This window comes from Peromyscus eremicus, chromosome 9 (genome assembly GCF_949786415.1).
Source record: "Peromyscus eremicus chromosome 9, PerEre_H2_v1, whole genome shotgun sequence".
Classification (NCBI taxonomy): Eukaryota; Metazoa; Chordata; class Mammalia; order Rodentia; family Cricetidae; genus Peromyscus; species Peromyscus eremicus.
The window spans coordinates 57,854,957-57,875,402 of NC_081425.1; the positions used below are offsets into that span (position 1 = coordinate 57,854,957).

Genomic DNA, 20,446 nt, shown 5'->3' on the forward strand with positions numbered 1-20,446 from the left:
AGATGGAGGAGGGGAATGGGCATGGGGTTGGAAACCGGGATGGGGAGAGGTGATGAGCAGCCCTGTCCAGAGGAGATAGATCAGGGTCCTTGGGTGCCAGTCCAGATGAGCTTTTTGGTTGAAGGTTTAGGCCCAGGGAGGCCATCTGCCCTGAGCCTCTTGACTTGACTCATAAGTAGTCTCGTGATGTCAAAGGATCCCCTTGTGCATTCTAGGAAGCACCAGCCATGGCAGAGTCTATGAAGAGCCCAGCAGCATATCACGTTCTTCCATGCCTTTCTATAGGGCTGTGTGGCTCAGACAAAACTTGGGCCACTGAGCAGTGTGTGTGTGTGTGTGTGTGTGTGTGTGTGTGTGTGTGTGTGTGTGTGTTTCTTCTAGTCTTCCCACCATACTTCTGAAGCCAAAGAGAGCAAAGACAGGAAGGCAAGATCTCTGGAAAGTTCTGCCCTAAGATTGTAAAGAGCAGCAAAGAGAAGAAATGCAGCAGCATTTGGGGTTGGGATAGAAGTAGCTGGCCTGGGCCTGTGAGAGCTGGCCACCAGAAGCCAGCATGGCAGAAGCAGCCAGATGGAGAGCTGGCGCTGTCTCAAGTCAAAACAACAAAGTGTTCTAAATCCTCAGACTCTGGGAGTTGGGCGAGAGCTTGCAGGTAGGATCAGCAAAGCCAGAGTTCAGCGTTTAGGGTCCAACCCCTGATCCTCTGGTGGATCCAACACACCTGCGGAAAAAAAAAAAAAAAAAAAAAAAAAAAAAAAAAAAAAAAAAAAAAACCTCATGAGCTTTCAAAACATACCATACTATCACCTTCTGAGGGCTATCCAAGACAGCGTGTGAACTGGCACAGATGTGAACAGGGTCACCAGGTCCCCGTGAACTAGAAGGGGCACCAATGTCAAGTCTGATTGGTTATAGCTCAGAAGGCGGCAAATGGTGGGGTCTCTGGCCCACTGTGCAGGCAAGAACAAATGAACAAGTGTCTAGACCACTGGTTCTCAATCTTCCTAATGCTGCGACCCTTTAATACAGCGCCTCATGTTGTGGTGATCTCCAACCATAGAATTATTTGCCTTCCTACTTCGTAACTGTGATTTTGGTACTGTTGTAAGTCATAATGTAAATGTCTGTGTTTTCCGATGGTCTGATGTGAAAGGAAGTCATGACCCACAGGTCGAGAACTGCTGGTTTAGACAGACCTGTGTTATATTTTGTCCCAGAACAGAAGTGTCTTGGCTCTGTCTTCCCAGACACAGAGTAGATGTGGTCACAAGTTTGGATCCAGAGTCCAGAAAATCACCCTTTGTTGGCAAGTGGCTTGTAGCCAGACACGTCCTTGCCTCCGGCTCCTTGGCTAGAGTTTAGCTGCTTTATTCTCTATGTAGTTAGTCACTTTGTTTGGTGGCAGTGGGGATCAAACCTAGGGCCTCACGTGCATCAGGTAAATGCTTTACCACTGAGCTAAACTCCCAGCCTACCCTCATGATTTTACTTTGTTGGGAAACCAGGAATGTGGATTTTTTTTTTACCTTAAGAACTTCAAATCTAGGCAGGGCAGTGGTAGTGTATGCTTTTAATCCCAGCACTGGGGAGGCAGAGGCAGGTGGAGCTCTGTGTGTTCAAGGCCGGTGTGGTCTACAGAGTGAGTTCCAGGACAGCCAGGGCTACACAAAGAAACCGTGTCCTGAAAAACAAACAAATACACACACACACACACACACACACACACACACACACACACACACACACCCCTGCAGATCAGCAGGAAGATAGATTTCCAATAGCAGCAAAGCAATGATACTTAACTAGGTTTCAAAATTGTCCACTCTGTCAAACACAAGCAAGCGAGGCAGATACTTGTCCCTCTTGTGGGGGACTTTGACAGGTGAAAGGGCATCCCAGGGAAGGAGAGCTGGCCTGGCAGCAGAGTCAGGGCACTCCTGAGGACGAAGCTTCTTGTATGTGGTGTGAGGTCAATTGCTGGGCTGGGGTGTGAGGTGTCAGATGGATAGCATGGTTCTCTGAGCGTGAGGACTGGTTGAGGTTGTAGAATCAGGACTGTTCTGCATACTGGAAAGTGCTGTAGAGATGGGAATTATTCTAGGTTTTAGGTTCATGGATTGCTCTTCATAACCTGGGGCGTGCTCTGTTCAAAGACGCTCTTATTAAGCTCAGCTTGTCCCCAGCTTTCCCCCGGTAGCTAGGATGGTTTAGGAGCAAGCATGTCACTGGCTCAAGTGAGGCCTCGGTGGTGGGCCGGGAGTACAGGGAGCACCAGCCAGATACCCCTCCCCCACTCGGTGGAGAGGTGGCCGTTGTGCTGGGAGCGCTGGGAAGGAGCCTCTTGGGAGTTGATGGCATGGATACTCCCTGAGTGACTCTTGAACAACCTTGGCAGCCTGTCTGGAGCTCAAAGGCCAGCACCTCACAGGGCATCTCTCACTGCTGGAAACAGGGTGGTACGGGAAGAAGAAGCTAAACACGAAAAACTCAGTTCCCACTTTACCCTGTCACCCAGTCGCTCTGTGACGTTCAGTGAGTCTCACACTCCATCCCTTCCAAGCCTTAGTGTAGGGCCTGGAATTATTTCCAAGATCCTTGCTAATTCTTTTTAAAATCATTTTTGGGTTTAGATTTATTAATTTTATGTATATGAGTGTTTACCGTGCATGTATGTGTACTGAAGAGGACTTTGGATCTCCTGAACCTGGAGTTAGGAGTCTCCATGTGGGTACTGGGAACTGAACCCAGGTCCTCTGCAAGATCAAATGATGCTCTGAAGAGCCCATCTTTCTGTGCCTTGAGCTATGAGCATCGGTTTGGACAGAGAGGCTCCAAGGTCTGGAGGGTGTATGCACAGAGGCCAGCTCCATGGATGAGCCTGCACAGGACGTGCTGTGGCTGGCCCTCGGGATGACCACCTGCAGGACTGTGCGACCTTCGCCTCTGTGTTTCAGAATTTACAACTAAACATAAGCTCTTCCCCACTCATTTCCATGATGAGAACTGAACCCAGGGCTTCTTGCATGAGAGGCAAACACCCTACCACTAAGCTACATCCCTAGGCCTACAACTTCCCTTCAATCCCATTAGATGACTCCAAGAGCCTGACTGTCCCAGACTAGTCCCCTCTGAGTCTAGATTATCCATCCAGGTCTTATCTCTCTCCTTGAAGGTCTTCTCTGACCTGCTGTCTTTTCCTAAACTGAGATTCAGGCCCCAGAGAAAGGGATGGGGACCCCATCAACTAGATCTCCTTGAAGGCTAGTGTCCTCCCCACACACTTCCCCTGATATATAATGCATGCTTTGCTTACAATGAACCCCAACTTTAAAAGACAGTTATTGGGTATTCCTATGGGGCAGAGATTATCTGCTGAGGCAAAGATTCTGGATTTGGTAGGACTGTCTAGGACTTGACAAGCCAAGACACATGGACAATAATGGGCTGTGCTTCCTCACTAGAGGATGAGGTCACTCCGTGATGAGTTGGTACCCAGGCAGATTAGCAGCTGGATGAGTTTAGAGTGGAAGCGATAGAGACCAGGATCTTGGGAGACAAAAGATACACGCAGCCTGATAAGTGCACAAGAGCCAAGCCCAGTGCTCAGATAGTTTTTGCTGCCCCTTCTATAGTCCAGGGCTATCTCCCCAGCCCTCAGAGGAAGAAGCATTAGGAGCTGAACTGGGCTGTGAGGATGCTCCTTTTGCAGGTGGGGAGTCAAAGGCAGGAGGTCCACACTCACTCCACCAAGTGACAGCATCCAGAGCATTTTCTCCAACCTCAGTACTCGCAAAGACAGTACAGGACCCCTCACAGTCCCCCAGAAGGTCCCCCAGAAAGCTAGCCGGCTTCCATAGCACTGAGCTCTCTCTGTGTCTGCACCTTTCAGGGCGGTGGGGCCTCAGTGATCAGGGCCATGCTCCAGTTCAGGCCGCAGTGAATGGGGATTGTTCCAGGAGATGGTTTGCACTGTACTCTTCTGAATTGTTTGGGTCTGGGCCAGCTCCTTCCCCGAGCAATGCCCTCTTGGCTATTGTGTCAATTATGGCTGATGGTTATCTCGCTTGTTTATCCAGTTGCTGTATAGATTGACTCTCTGAATGTCAGGGTTTGGCTGTTTCCATAACAGGAAGCCGCTTGCTGTCTTACTGTATTAAGAAACTCCAGTCAACACAATAGAATCTCAACAAAACCCTAAACACTCCGTTTGCCCGCGGAGCCTCATTGAATCCAACTCTTATTGTTCCATTTAGAATTGGAATCCTGTATTTACAGTCAGAAGGGTGTGTATGTGTGTGTGTACGGTTGTGTGTGTGTGTGTCTGTGTGGACACGCACGTGTGTGTTTGATGAGGTCAAGTCTGGCTTTTCACTTTCTAGGTTCCCCACCCAAAGCTCCGCGAACTCAGCAGAGACAGGGCGCCAGGATTCCCCAGCTGCAGACCTTCGGACGCTGGAGGGTGGGGACATGCAGGACAGAGTCCCTGGGGAGCTTCCTCCTGGTCTGCCTGCCTCGGTTCAGAGGAAGAGGCTTCTGTTTTCACACTGAGGCACAGACAGACAGTAGAACAAAACGGCAGTGTGGAACCAAGGCGCCCCAAACCCTGCAGAGGAAACACGATCAAAGAGAAGCCACCGGGCTCTCCCTTCTCTCTCCCTTTCTGTTTGTTATGCCGTGCGGTGGCTCCCATGCCCTGGGAGTTTCCAAGAAGCCCTCTGGGTACCTGCTTAAAGAGTGTGCATTTCTTCTCTTCTTTTCTTTTTTTTAAATTTGGCGTTTCTCTCCCATCCTCAGCTTGGCTGGGGGCTTAGAGAAGAAAGCCACCAGCCCACAGTGATAAATGTGGTTCTGCATGAAGAGCCACCTCCTCCAGGTCAGACTTAGCACAGCTGGTGCTGTCGCAGAGCTCCAGGAGACAGATCTCTCAGTGCGGGAAGCATAGAGCGAGCTTTAGGCATTACCAGTGTAAAACTGAAACCCGAGGATAAAGTTGGAGTAGAAAATGAATCTAGATCCCATGGGTGCAATCTCCTGATACTATTAAGCCCTGAGAATATCACCGATATGAGCTTTGGCGTTCTTGACTAATTAGTTAAGCCAATGAAACAGCTTGTGAAACCATCCACACGGGTTAAGTGAAGGCTTGGATGCCAGGTCCCCTGCAAACCGAGGGCTCTCCTTACTACCATTCCTTCTTATAGCACAAGCGGATAGCTATGTCCTGTTTTCCAATATGAACACGGGCTACAGAGTTACCTGGAATTAGGCACATTAGGGGTGCTCTTAGTGCGATCCACTCTTCTATTCCCAGGAAAGTGACTGGTCCACCCAGAGAGAGGTGGCTGTCAGAGGCTTGGGAGAGAGGGAAGTGGTGCTGCTAGGTTTGGGAGGGGAACTGGAAGACAGTGCAGGTGTCATCCAGTTCACGTCCACTCATCATCACCTCACAGGTGAGGAGGGAAGGTGAGAGAGTCTAGCAAGTGTGGGTTCAAAGGAGGCCTCAGTGAAAGGGAACAGGGTAAAGGACTCACCCTTGAAAGCCGAGTGGGAAAGGAGGACAGCGGCGTCACACAGAAGCCAGGGAGTCAAGGGAAGGTGGACAGGTGGCTGAGTCAAATGACCTGAGCATGGTTCCTTAGATCACCATGTACTCTACCCTCCAAACCTCTTCAAGTTTTCTGGTCAAGTATTTCACATTACACAAAACACAGGAGGCAATGGGCTTGACCTCTTTTTAAAAAGAGTTATTTGTATTTTATGTGTACAAGTGTTTCGGTGCATGTTTATAAGCATACCACGTGTGTGCCTGCCACCCACGGAGTCCAGAAGAGACTGTTACAGAGGGTTACAAGTTGCTGTCTGGGTCCTCCAGAAGAGCCGTAAGTGCTCTGAACTGCTGAGCCATCTCTCCAGCCTCCGGTCTTGACCTCTTATATTGCATAGAGTTTCCAGAGGGATATGTGTACTGCTTAGGATATGCTCTGAACTACACAGCCTTCCTTCCCCCCTGAGGAGATGTGGATGCTCCCCAGTCTGCTGGAGCTAGCTAAGTAGAAAAAGTCCTTTGGCTCCTGATGGCCCAGTAAATTTAAATATTCTCTTATCTTGGTACTTGTAGAACTCTAACCTCTACCTTATGTAAAAATCTAAATAGTTATCCCTTGATATTCACAGGGGGCTGATTCCAGGATCCCACACAGGTGTCCAAATCCCAAGAAATTCAAATCCCTTATAGAAAACGGCATACTCTTTGCATGGAACCCACGCACAGCTTTCTACATATTTTAAATCATCTATACATTACTTACCATACTTAACACAATGTAAATGTTATGTAAATATTTGCTCTGGTGTATTGTTTAGGGAATGGCAGGAAAAATGTCTGCATGTTCAGGACAAAAGGCAACCAACATAAATAGACCTAATCTACAGGTGGTTCACCCCTGGGACACAGAGCTCCTAGTTTCTGAAGGCCGCTGTAGGCTGCTGATGCAGAAACCTCTGTTTTGGTTAAAGATGCTTGGTGTCTTACAGAACACACCATTTTCACCTGTTCAACTTCTGTTGACTAGTCCAAGCAAAGTAGCAGACCTAGGAACTGTAATGTAGGAAAGAGAGCAGTAGAGGGCACTGTTGACCTAAACTCAAATCATGACCCTAGCAGGAACCAGAATTCTGATCACTAAGTAATCAATCATCCAAAGGGGCCCCAGGGCTCCTCCAAACCTTGTCTAAACCAGGCCAGTGAACATGAAGCCTGTTGGCTCACAAAGAGCTTCCCTGCCTTGCCCAGGAACTCAGACCTCAGCCTGGTGAGCTGTCCTCCGTGGAGAATGGTTCACACCAGCCTGGGTCCATTGTGTTGGATTTCCTCCTGTTCCTCTTGTTCTGCTCCACTGACTTTGAACCTTGCCTTTACATCTCAGGAGACCAAATTACTTCCCCCAAGATGCCTCCCCTCTATTATTCTTGTTTGCCAGGCAGTTGCTGCCGTGTGGATGTCTCTGGGGTAGGGTGGGTGTAGTACAAACTAGACCCCACTTTAAACATTGGCAGATCCAGATTAATACCGCTTCAGAGCTGAGGAGAAAGATGGATCTTGGAATCACCCTTACTAGGTTGTGTTTCTTGGGAAACACAGTAGCACTATGTAAGCGTCAGCCAGGATTTTGTGGGTAAGGTTTATATCACCTGTGTTGAGTTTTTGGCCTTGATGTACATACCTTTAATCCCAGCTCTTGGGAGGCAGGAACTGAGTTCAAGGCCAGTCTGGTCTACAGGTCAACCATGGCTACGCAATGAGACCCTGCCTCAAAACAAACAAACAAAATAACACGTATCCTGCTCCAGTGAGGATGCTGATAGTGGAGGACACTGTGCAGAGGAGGCAGCATGGGAACATGGGAAACCTGTATGCCATCAGCTTAACTTTATTGTGAGCTCAGAAGCATCTTGGACAATAAAGTCTACATCAACACATGCTAATTGTGATGTGTTTGTTCTTCCCAAATGAACGCTGATTTCCAGACCTAATGGTGGAATCACGATCTTGCATTCTGTTTCCCTGAGAGACCTCCAAGTGGTTGAGGACCCACAAAACCTGTGTCTGCCCTGTCTGTGGGTAGGAGAGCCTGTCAGAGCCTGCATGATTTCAGGCTCACAACTCTGCCAGTTTTCCACTCAGAGCATAAATACCAAGAGACTGAAATAGCACTGCTGTGTCTTGGGTGTGGCTCATGGGGCTCACCCACTGTAGTGTGGTGTTACTGGAGGGCCTGCTGATCAGAGTGTAGAGAATTGTGCTCTGAGATGACTGGTCATTTGGAAGTGTCTTGAAGTAAGACACAGAGACTCATGGGGAGCATTTAGTCTTCCATAGCAACTAGAAGACACAAAGAAGAGACTTTGCAATTCTTTGGGGGAATGACTTCCTGCTCTGGTGTGAGAAGACCCTTCTGCATCCATCTTGTCTCCATTCCTGGAGTTTCTATCCTCTAAAGGGCTTGAGTCATTAGCTCAAGAGTGTTGAGGGCTTTTCTGTTTCTAGTAATTTCTAAGTTGACTGTGGGAACATAATCAGTGAACTTTATGTCATTTTTCTCGAAAGTCCTACTTCACTGGGGTAAAATAAGTTTTTTTCATAAATTAGAACACACGGAGGATGATTGTTTTCCTTACAAAAAGCCACAATTCTGGTTTTCCCCAGGCAGATGAAGAAGGGTGGTCTCAGACCCAGAAAGGGGGAGGCTTCCAGGCTGTCTTGACCAAGACACTGTAATATCTGATGTTGCCGGCAGGGGGCGGAGGAGACACACCGCCTGTAGAAGAACCATTAACCTCACTGCTGCTGGTGGGTTTTTTTTTTTAGGGGAACACAACAGCTGTGTTGGCTTCTAGTGTGCTCACAAGTCCTAATAAAAGGGCGCCACCTGAGGAAGCAGAAAAGAGCCTGGGGTCCAAACTTCGACAGGCTTCTCTGAGGCCACAGTGGGAGCACCCCCAGACCTCTTGAGGTCAGTTTCCCTTTCCTAGTGGACCAGAAAAAAACTAAACAAATTGCCCAAATCACACTTGCATTTCAGAGGAGAAAGAGGCAAGGTTTTAAATGTTTGGGCTAAATATCACGTGACTACAACTGTTCTGTTTCACTTATTTGAGATCAGGTCTGGAGCCAGGGCTGGCCCCAAGCTCAATATTAGCAGAGGATGACCCTGACCTTGGGACCCCCTGGCCTGCACTTCTGGTGCTCTGATCACTGGTGTACGCCACCACATCAGAGAGATAAACTCGTGCTTTTAAAGCTGTTCTTCATTGATTTGAACACTCAAATTTAACTAGGTGTCTCGTCGTTTTAATTGGCTGCGTCTGTGACATGCACTTTTCTTTAGTGCTCTAGAATATTCTAGACCAGTGCAGATCCAAAGGGAGTTGTCCCCACTTCCTGCTAGAGCTTGTTCCCCAAGCTCTGGTAGGTGCTGTCTTATTGGGTCTAAACCATTCACTTCAGAAAGGGTCCAGGACCAGCAGGTTTTGTTCACTAACGACAGTCCCTCAAGCATTTCCCTTTTCTCTGCCTTCCTTGGCTTTCTCAATAGCATCGGCCTATGCTTCACAGTCACAGACCAGAGGTTCCCTGCTCCGTGGGGCATCGGAGGGAGTGCAGAGATGGGTGGTGTCACACATGCCTTCTGAAGTCACCTGGACTGGAGTCTATTCATCATCCTCTGCTTTAAGGACCCCGAAGAAGAGAAGGACCAGCCAAATTTTGCACTCTGTCACCCTAGTGGAGCAGTTTGTCTGGGCTCTGGGATGGGCCTGCGGGCTCAATTGTGTGTGGCAGGACACCTGGCATCCACCGCCCAGGCGACAGCCTCAGTGGTGGCCATGCTTTCCTGTGCAGCCACCGCAGTGTGTAGGATGCTGATAAGGGACAACAATGTAGCAGAGGAAAAAGTGGCAGCCGTGGGGACAATGAGCGGCAGCAGGGACTCTCCCAGGCTGTGGCTCAAGAAGGGTTTTTGAATCCCAGAAATGACAAAGACTGTTCTCTGGGTGTTGTAAGCTCTATTCCCCCAAGGGAGCTGCCCCTGTCAGTTGGCCTCCCAGGCTCTCCTCTTTCCACGGTGGAGCAGACAGAGCTACTAACCCAAGAGGGACCCTTGCAACCTTCCCCAGGAGACAGGTAGATGGCAAGAGCTCCCAGGATGAGCCGGGGCTAGCTTCTCCGATTCTCTCCCCTGATCCCCAGTAGTCAGGGCATGAAGTAAGGACAGGGGTAATACACAGCTTTCAGTTACAACTTTGAACCTTAATGGACTAAATTCCCCAATCAAAAGACACAGACTAGGGCCAGTGAGATGGGTTCAGCAGGTAAGAGCATTTGCTGGGCAAAGCCTGATGACCTGAGTTCAATCCCCAGAGGCCAAGGTGGAAGAATGGACCAACTCCTGAATATTATCTTCCAAATTCCATACCAAGGCACAGCCACATAACACACACACACACACACACACACACACACACACACACACACACACACACTATATTAAAAAAAAAACTATTTAAAAGACATAAGCAAGCAGGAAAGATTAAGCAACAAGAGCCGTGTATTATCTCTAAGAAACATACTTTACCATCAAAGACAAATGCAGCCCATAAGAGGGCTTTTCACCCCAGTCTGGATGTTAGGCTGGGATGAACAAGACCCCAGGCAGGCCTGATAGTTCCTTAGATAGGCTAGCCCTTGGAGGCTTCAGGGAAACCACACACCTTGAGGCTTGTGCCCAAGATGAGACCAAGCTTTCCTATGGTCCAATGGTCCACAGATATCAATCCAGGGGTCTTCTGGAGGTTCAGCCACCTTGCAGCCAAGACAGACTAATGATGACAGGAGTGTCATCATTGACCACTTGAGGAACACAAGTGTAGTGGATGTAAAACTGCACCCTCTGGGGTAGAGCCACAAAAATGCAGACCTGGCCCCGGGGGCATGAACAGCCTTGAAGATCTGTCGTCCCTTCCTGGTCACAGTGCAGAGCACTGTTCGAGACCGGCCTGAGCCTTCATTGCTGAGCCCACCTTCTGTGGACTAGGGCTTAGAGAAGCTTGTGAGAGGTGACCAGCATTCTACTAAGGGAGTGAAAGAAAAAAAGCAAGAGGAGAGTAAGGGAGGCAGGAAAGGAAGGCACGATGGAGCCAGGGATGGGGGGGAGGGCACGATGGAGCCAGGGATGGGGAGGGAAGACATGATGGAGACAGGGATGGGGGGAGGGCACGATGGAGCCAGGGATGGGAAGGGAAGGCATGAAGGAGCCAGGGATGGGGAAGGAAGACATGATGGAGCCAGGGATGGGGAGGGAAGGCATGATGGAGCCAGGGATGGGGAGGGAAGGCATGATGGAGCCAGGGATGGGGGGAGGGCACGATGGAGCCAGGGATGGGGGGAGGGCACGATGGAGCCAGGGATGGGAAGGGAAGGCATGAAGGAGCCAGGGATGGGGAAGGAAGACATGATGGAGCCAGGGATGGGGAGGGAAGGCATGATGAAGCCAGGGATGGGGGAGGGAGGACACAATGGAGCCAAGGATGGGGAGGGAAGGCATGATGGAGCCAGGGATGGGGGAGGAAGGCATGATGAAGCCAGGGATGGGGAGGGAAGACATGATGGAGCCAGGGATGGGGAGGGAAGGCATGATGGAGCCGGGGATGTGCCAGGCCAAAGACAGGCTGTGCACCATGAAGTCCAGTGTCCAGGAGCTGTGCTGAGAGAAGAGCCCTATCTGCCACAGAGCTTCAGAGGAGCAAAATCCCTGATGTGCTGTTTCTCAGACCCAAACCAAAGAGATTCTTGCCCAGTGTCCTCAGGGAGAGAGCACAATCTGAAGCTGGAGCTGGGGGTTTCACTGTCCACAGCCAGCAGTTCTAGGCCATTGCTGGGAGCCTCTCAGTGTAAAGCCAGGGTAAAGATGGAGGCCGGTCGGCAGAGGCCAGGAGGGACCCCTGGTCCAAGGACACAGCCTTGTGCATCTGGGCTCTGGGGAGGGCAGGTTTTAGTATGCTAGAGAGGGGGAATTTGTGCTCCTACAATCTCAACCTGCCCTGATTCTTTCTGCTCCCTGTGAGGTGCCAGATAGCAAGGAGTTGGGAGTGTCCCTCTGGGGACACCTGGGGGATCCCAGTGTGTGGCCTTAGTTCCCTGTGCCTTTGTGCCATGCTGTGCCACATAATGGATCACCACCCTCCTGTGGGAGAGGAGACAAGATGTCAGAAAGGCTATTTCTCTCCCTCTATTCTAAAGGTCTCCTACCATATCAAAGTCTGGCTTAACACAGTGTTCTGGGTCACTAGGTCACTTGACCACCACTGGGTCTGCTGGCAGGAGCTGGGGAACAGTGGCTCTCAAGGGCCCCCACCCCTTTATCCCCGGCATATTCAGTTCTCAAAGAAGCTGCACACCTTGTTAGCTGCCACTCCTTCAGTGAACCCCAAAAGCTTATGGCCGTGCTGGATCATTTCCCAGCAGTCCCTTCCCCATGCAATCAAGGAGAGCACCGAGCCCCTATTATGGGCTGTTTTGTCAGCACTTGGCATGCGACCATGGAGGTGACACCAATTACTTGTGTCACAGCTTCTGGGGAAGACGGAGATGCATGAAAGCCAGCTCAGGGCCATCCATCAAGACTGGAGGGGGCTGAGGGCCTGTCCCAATGACAGGGAATAGAGAGAAGCAGGGTCTCTCAGGGCACTGAGTTGGCAAAGTGTGTTCTATCATCAGAATTGACGCCTCTGCAGGCGGGATGGGCCAGGGTGAGAGAAGGAGACTTGGGGGCTAGGTGTCAGGTCACAGGGCCACCCCCTATCCTCAGGCTTGCCTCTGCCTTCTTGCTGTCGTCTGTACAACTGAGCTAGGTATTGCTGTTTCCTCCTCCAAACACCCCTCAGCTCTCAACTCCCCCTGTCAGAGCACCCCTGTTTCTTTGGGGAGCCAATCACATGCTGCCTCTTATATAGGGCTGCTCCAGTCTAACTCCATGCCTATTAAAATGTGCTCCACAGGAGTCCTGCGCCCCTAAGCCAAATGATAATTAACCTCTTGAAGTAATAGCTACTTTATTATATTCTGCAGCGTGTCTACACCGTCTGCCATACCATCAGATTCTCATGACCACGCAGCACGTAGGAATGAAGCCAGTGTTGGTAGATGGGTAAACTGAGGCTAGCAGAGCTGTTAACTGACCCCTAAATCCTACTGTTGGCATACATACCATCTGTTGGGTATAGAAGTTGGGCAAAGTGGGCACAGAAGAAGAAGTGATGGCGTTCACCCTCTCACAGTTTCAGACCTGCTACTGTGCCTATGGGGATCGTGTGGTACACTGAGGCTTCCTGAAGAAAGTAGGCTGCTGGGGTCACCTCGTCCAGGAAGTCCCAGGGGCCTCAAGAGATTCTGGGATTTGGGGGAACCTCCAGGGGAGGGAGATGCTCTTAGACCCCTGATCAGCATGCCTTTACTTCTAGCTGCCCCTGGCTCTGCTCGTTAAGGGCCTTGGAGAGCGAGGATTTTTCCCATGCTCTACCATTGTGTATTTATTCACACCTTACCTCACTGCTGTAACGAAATACCTGGTAGAAGCAATGTGAGGGAGGAACATCTGTTTTAACTCTCGTTTTCTGGGTATTTCAGTCCATGGTGGGGCAGGGCGGGCAGATACAGAGTCAGGAATAGCTTGGTCCCTGTTAGAGAGAGTGTGGGGCAATAAGTCCCTTCCTGGTACCCCACCTGGAAGCAAAGACTAGGACTCAGAACCAGGCTCAGAGGCCCACTCTCAGTGATCTGCCTTTATCAGCCAAGCCCCACCTCCTAAAGGTTCCACAGCCTTCCTAAACAGCACCCCCAGCTGGAGACCAGGGGTCCAAACACATGAGTCTGGGGAGGGGGCGCATTCCACATTCAAACCACAACATATTTTGTTTCTCCTTCAGCCTGTTCTGAGGGCCAAAGGATCCCAGGTGGGGGCTTCAGAGAGCATAGAAGACCCTGAGCTATGGAGAGGGTATGTCTCTGCCAAGGTCATGGCAGGCTATAGCTGGTGGAGCCAAGCTCTGGACCAGAACCTCTCAGAGTTTGTACAGCGCAAGCACAACGTAGTGATGACGTAGCAACAGAGAGAGGTCAGGCATCCCAGTAACTAACTCAGAGCTGGGAGGAGCTTTCCAGCATTGCGGGCGACTTGGAGGAGTGAAGGAACATCCAGGTTTTCTAGAAAGAACTGAGTTTCAAACCCACATCCCTGAGCTTCCAGTACTCCCTGTGCTCTTTCTAAAAAGACAACATGGAGTAAGCTATGAAATTTTCCATCTCTGCTGCAGATTCTTCATCCAAGAAACCATTTTTGCCGGCAGTGTTAGGAGATGCCTCAGTCCCCATGCCCTTCAAAGATTAGCTAAGGGGCGTTGGCACATGCCACCCCAAAGATCTGCAGGTGACTGGCTTCCATTGTCTGTCTTGTCACTTAGGAAGCAGAGAATACATGAGTGACAGTGACATGAGCAATGTCTCCCAACCTGAGCTCGAGAAGGACTCCAGTGCAGTGCCCTGATACCTCCTCCAAGTTGTGGTCATAACCATGTCACCCTATGGTAGACTGTCACCTGCACCCTGGTCTGCTGACCAGGATCCCAGAGGCTTACCCAAGTTTTTCTCCCTCCTTCCTCCAACCCTGGGTTCAACTCACCCCTCAAACTCCAAAACTCAGCCAGCGTACCCAAGTCTATGGTGTAGGTATTCCCTCCCCCACCCCACCCCCATGCCCCATAGCTGTGGCTGAGGTGCACCAGGGGCGAGAAATGCAGCCATCAGCACTTCTATTTACAGCGACCCTGTTGTGTTAATTAATTAAAGCTCGTGTCTCTGAGAGATAGACACCATGTTATTCTGGCTTAAAGCCTGGGGAGGGGGCTGTGGCTTTGAGCTCGATCCACCCCTTAGAATTAAAACACGAAGCGGGGTTTGGGGTTCCAAGAGAGGGATGGGGGCACACCTCCCCTCTCACCACCTCTTTGTGGCCACACACCTGAGTAAATTGCTTGGCATGGCAGACCCGAAAGGTCTTTCCTAGCCTCCTGCTTAGCAGGCCGTGGGGGAGGGGCTCCCATGTCGCCAGTAGAACACATTGATGAGGAGGAAGTGGGGAGGGGAGGGCCACAGAGAAGATACGCATCGGCTTCGGGAGTGCATAATAGGAAGACTTCAGCATGATGTATGGTTCTGGGGACATTATTAATGATTTGCTGATTTTTACCTTTAAAACCTTTGGGCAGATTATTTATTATGTCCTTGGCGTGTCTATGATCTATGGAGGGGGCACTAATCTCTGAGCATCCCCCCCCCTCGTGTCCCTACTCCTTTACAGTGTCTAATTAGGCTGAGATGCTGCCCTCTCTACCAGGCTCCACCCCACACCTGAGCAGGGAGGAGGCCAGATCGGAGATTCACGTTTTTTGCCCCACGGAGCCTGCAGAGCAGGGAATCTGGTTCCTGTGCCCGGCTATGCATGAGATTGCTGTGTGACCTTGAACCCCAGGCGTGACTTTTCTGGGCCTCATCTCCTGAAGGAGGCTGCTGGAGAGATCAGGCGTCGGTTAGAGTAGAAAGCAGGATACACGGCCCTGCTGGCACTAAAGTCTCCAACTCCTGTGACAAGGAGGACTAGACCACAGTGGGGGCACTTCCAAAGGCTTCTTCCTCATCCTGACCTTCATCTGCCGCTGCTCAGCACCAGGCCTTCGAATCCTCCAGGATGGAGAGACTTCAGATCATCTACTGGTTGGGGACATAGTAGGGACAAGAAGCCAAGTGCGGGGAGAAGGCCATCATGGCTGGCAGAGCACACATATCAGGCAGAACTGTGGAAGAGAGAAGAATGCAACCCCAAGGCCCCCAGAAGTCCCAACCCCACTCCAGGAGCCTGAGTCCCAGGATCAACTTCCCACCCTGATGATTCTCCTCCAGACGTCAAGGGCCTCCTGGCAGCAGCCTTACCTCAGGTTGCCAAGTCCTCCTCCTATACCAGGCTGTATTTTGAGGACCTAGTGGGTCTTTGGGCCAGGGCTTCAGTGGCTAGCCAGCTGGAAGGAGACCCGTCCTGCCTAGGGCCTGGGGAGAGGCCAGGCGTGTGATTCTAGAGGCCTGTTTGCTCCAGCTGAATTCTGTCATCTCTGAAAATGCAGGACGAGGGTTCCAAAGCCCTGGTCCCACCTCTCCTGAACTATGCTTTTCTTTCAGAACGGCTGTCAGGTCACCATCAGGGCCATCAGAAACCCTCTTCAGTGAATCTCGGCTCCTTCCCTGCCGAGCACCACTACCCATAGAGCCCCCTGACCCCATGCACATACACACATGCACACACAGACATGCACAGACAAATACATGCACATGTCTATACATACATGCCCCCCCCCCGTGACTTATCTTTCTCATCATGGGTAAATCACCCCAAACCACAGCCCCTCACCCCAACCTCAGCCATGACTATTGATCCCAGTCCCAGTTTTGCCTCCCAGAGCGACCACACCCTCACTAATAATATCTGTCCAGAACCTCCAGTAACCCACCCTTTGGTTGCTGTGGCTGGGGTCACTGCTGAGGCCGCTCCCACTGTACCTCAGCTTCCTTAACTGTCACCCAGTGGGTACCACAACGGGATCAAAACCACCTGTGCAGCAGGAGGTGGGGCTCCTGACCAATGGGTGCAGGATGGGTCAACAGGCAATAGTTTCCACTCTGCATAATCACCTGTGGCCACAGGCCTGGCACAGACCAGTGGGCAGAATGAACCCAACACTCTCTAGCTTTATCCTAGGGTCAAAGGGCTTTGGACCCGGGGACCCAGGGACCCAGGAGCTCAGGGTCTCAGAGATCCAGGAGCCCAGGAGGGAACAGAGACCTGTTTGTCCTATAGAAACCTTCCAAGCCCCTACCCTTACATTCAGAACTTCTATCGTTACTATTACTGTTATTATTATTACTTTTAAAACAAGACTTTTTATTTTATTTTATTTATGTGTATGTGTGTGTACACCCGTCACATGTGTCCAGGTACCCTTGGAGACAGCCTGATGTAAGTGATGGGAACCGAACTCAGGTCCTCTGGAAGAGCAGCAAACTTTCTAACCACTGAGAAATCTCTTCAACCCTTATTGTTACTTTTTTTTTTTTTTTGAGAGAAGGTTTCACTCAGTAGCTCAGGCTAGCCTGGAACTCACTATGTAGCCCATGGTGGCTTCCAACTTTCAGCAATCTGCCTGTGCCAGCCTCCGTAATTCTGGGATTACAGGTGTGAGCCACCACAGCCTCTTGTGGGCTTGATTCTGAGGTACAGGAAGGGACCTCAGATGTGCTTGGAGGGCAGAGGCAGGAGGGAAAAGCTTGCTGCTTCTTGACAGCAGACGAAAAGGTCTCTGGAAGCTTCTCTTCATCCTGGCCCCTGGCATTGTTTTGCAGCCACATGCTCTGTCTGGCCTGCGTCTCCTGGCAAGCACAAGCCCTTGTGCTGTGGCCGAACAAAGTAGGATGTGAGGTTCAGGCTTGTCCCAGAAAGTGAGTCACACCACCCTTCCGTCCCTGCACCCAGCCAGTGCCTGTCCTCTGGCTTTGTCCTTTCCTGGAACCGCATGACTGACAGATTGACGGGGCTTTGAGAAGTCACCCAGTTCATCCCGGGCCTGGAGGCAGGGTGCTCCAGAGCCAGCCTTGGGTTCAGGAAGCCATCCTGCTGTTTCTGGGAAAGAACATGGGAAGAGTTAAAAGCCAGGAGAGGGAGGTGCAGGCCCACTTCCCTGAACCCTTGGGGTCAAGAGGGAGGCACCCAGTTCCGGCCTTCTCACCATTACGGAACTGTGACCCCTTGCAAGCCATCTCAGGGCGGCCAAGTGCTAACCTTGCACTCCACAGAGCAAAGTAAAGAGAACTTAGGTGCTGAACTCAGAGAGAGGCTGGGCACTTCACCTGGCACAGGGTTCTGGGTCCCTGGGTACCGAGCTGGTGGCAACTGGGGTCCAGGAATGCTGCAGAATGCAAGCCTGTCATACAGATCAGAGAGTCCAGGTCTTCTGGGCCCAGGGCATGGAATCTTCAAGTCCTGACAAGTCCTGATGACCAAGCTATCCTGCATCTGAGGTGTCAGCCCGGGAGGGGACCAAGTACTCATTAGCACACTGACCATCAGGCCCAGGCCAGGGTGAGCCCACAGGCTGAGCAGGGAGACTATACCCCCCAAGTTCAGCCTGTGGCCCACACAGCTGCCCCCCCAAGGGCAGCCTCAGTTTGGAACTGAGCCTACATCTTCTTGTTATAGCAGATCAGAGGGAAGGAGGGAGGGAGAGGAATGGATGCGGGGTAGGGGAGGTGGGAGGGTGGGGGGTGTGGAACCAGCCCAAGTGAAGAAAGAAAGTTGGCTTGCTCTGCTTGGGGGTGGGGGCGGGGTGACTTGGTTGGTGCAGCCCAGGTGGCTTAAGCTGTCAGCCGGGCTCTGGATAAGGGAGTAGGGACAGGGTCATGTTGGGAGAATGACCTTTACCCATCTAATTGCCTCTCAAGAGATGAGTGGAGAGAGAGACTGACTCTGGCTGACCCACATTGTCCCTTGGGCAGACCATGTAATGAGGGAGGGCGAGGAAGCCGACCTCTGGGTGTGCACGAATGCTTGTGTATGCGATGAGTGTGTGTACGTGAGAGAATATATACACATGCATGTGAGAAGGAATGTGCATGTGTGTTTGTGGGTGCACACATACATGTGTCTAAGTGGGAGAACATGTGTGCGAATGCCTGTGAGCCTGCATATGTGTACAAGCATGCATTCGTGTGCATGGGTCCTTAGGTGGAGCAGGGCATGGTGAGTGAGCCTCCCTGGGAGGCCCAGTCCTGGTGCAGTATCTGATGACTAACTCCTTGCAGGCAATGTGGGAAGGGGTGTGAAGCTGGTTTTCCTCGGGTGCTGTGGAAATTCGTGGCGAGGCTGACTTCAGACACCTGGGACAGGGTGCCGCCGCCGGAGCAGAAATGTCTGTTGTCTTTCTGCCTCCCATGACCTTTTCCATGTTTTCTTTCTCCATGACCATGATAGTGAAGGACAAAGCCGCTAGCCTGACGTTGTTTGGGGTCCCTCTTCAGGCCTCCCTGCCACAAGCTGGTGTCTGTGGCAAGGCCTTCACAGCCTGAGGACAGGTCACCTCTCCCTTGGCCATGTGAGTGGTCAATGAAGCTTGTGTCTGGGAGACTCAGGGGCTGGGATTTGGTGAAAAGGAAGGTAAGATCTGTGTGAGAGGGGTGTGTGATCTGGATGTCCAGGGACTAGTAGATCTGTTGTTCACTGTCTTCTATGAGGGTTTCTTTTGCCTCTGACAAGGGGTATTGAGATATGGAGGAGGTCTGGGGTCTGGACCCAGCATGACTACTTCTCCGGGAAGGCTTGTCAGTTGGAGGTAGGACTGGTCAACTCAATGGAGTGCCCAGCTCCTCTGTTATTAACAAGGAGTGGAGCAGAAGTCCTAACCAGACCAGCATGACCGGTCTCTGGGTGTGAACCCCAGACATAGGCTTTGGCTCCTTAGACACTGTAAAGTTGGCCCATGGGCCAGAACCTCTGACCCCTAACATATGGACAGTAAGGGTAGGGCAGAAGGGTCGCTCGACTCTCCAACCATTCAAGGCTGAAAAGGTTTTGGGTTGCCATGGATACTGGGAGACCTCATAAGCATTTGGATGATGGATGATTTGGGGTTTTATCCAGGAGCCAGCTGAGGGTACAGGAATGCCACAGACGCTCCTACAGCTTGGTTGCCATAGTGAAAAAGGTGGGGAGGATATATCAAGGTCCCCACCTTAGCTATGGCCCCAAAACTCCTTATCTCCAAGTGGAAAAAAAAAAAAGTTCAGGTTGTCCATTAACAGCAACTGTTTTAAAAGATAAAAGGCAGAAATATTTGCGGACTTAAAGTAGGTGAATTTGTAACCGAGAGAATCCCACAAAGAGATACGTTTTCAGTGTGACGCTGCCCTTTACAGAGCTCGGGATGGCCAGCTCCTGATATCAGCCCATGAGCAGAACATTCCTGGGGACATAATACAATCATCCCAGCAGAAAGAATCCCAATGAAGTCACTTTCCTAAGCTGTCAGTATTTTTGCAGTAAATTCACTCAGCAAAGTGTTCCGTGCCTTGATTCAGGTTACTGATTCACACAACTGAGATTGGAAAGAAAGGGAATGAAGATACAATTGAAAAGGACGTGGACTTTGAGCGTGGGGTATCTCCCTTGCAATCCTGGCTTTGCAGCTATCTAACTGGGTCAACTTAGGCAAGTTTCTCCATCTCCTCTATGCCTCAGTTGCTTCGTTTGTGAAGTGAACACGAAAATGCCTCTTTGCATACCTGATAGATCCACCTGGGAGATTCAACGGGACTGATTCTGTGAATGGTACAGGATGGTACCAAGGGTACTGTAAGCCTTGAACACAGGGCAATGAGAAACGCAGAATTGAAAATGCCCCCAGTGTTCATGTAATGACATCTCTTGCATCTGCTGATTTGCTTCCACAGCAACGCAGGGGTGGTGGAACACCAGTCATCCCATTCCAGAGTGTGGAAACAGATGTAAGCCCTGGATTTGAACCCAGGTCCTCCAATGCCAAGTCTCATGCCCTTTCTACTGTTCTTATTTTTTTAATATTTTTATTTTGCTGTGTGTAGAAGATGCACACATGCAAGAGCACTGGTGTAAAAGTCAGAGGACAATTTGCAGGAGTCAGTTCTCTCCTTCTACCATGTGGGACCTGGGGACCAAGCTCAGGCCCCCAGGCTTCGCAGCAAGCACCTCAACCCACTGAGCCATCTTGACAGTCCCAGTCTGCGCTTGATGAGAGAAGAGTAATGCCATTTTAATGA

At 50.8% G+C, this 20,446-nt stretch overlaps 1 long non-coding RNA gene across 1 annotated transcript; it reads left to right on the forward strand.

The window, feature by feature from the left end:
- The first annotated feature begins 201 nt into the window (after positions 1-201).
- Positions 202-4,732, forward strand: LOC131919934 (uncharacterized). The gene is made up of 2 exons (XR_009381465.1): positions 202-652; positions 4,380-4,732. It is a non-coding gene; the product is annotated as an uncharacterized LOC131919934 (long non-coding RNA).
- The last annotated feature ends 15,714 nt before the right edge of the window (positions 4,733-20,446 follow it).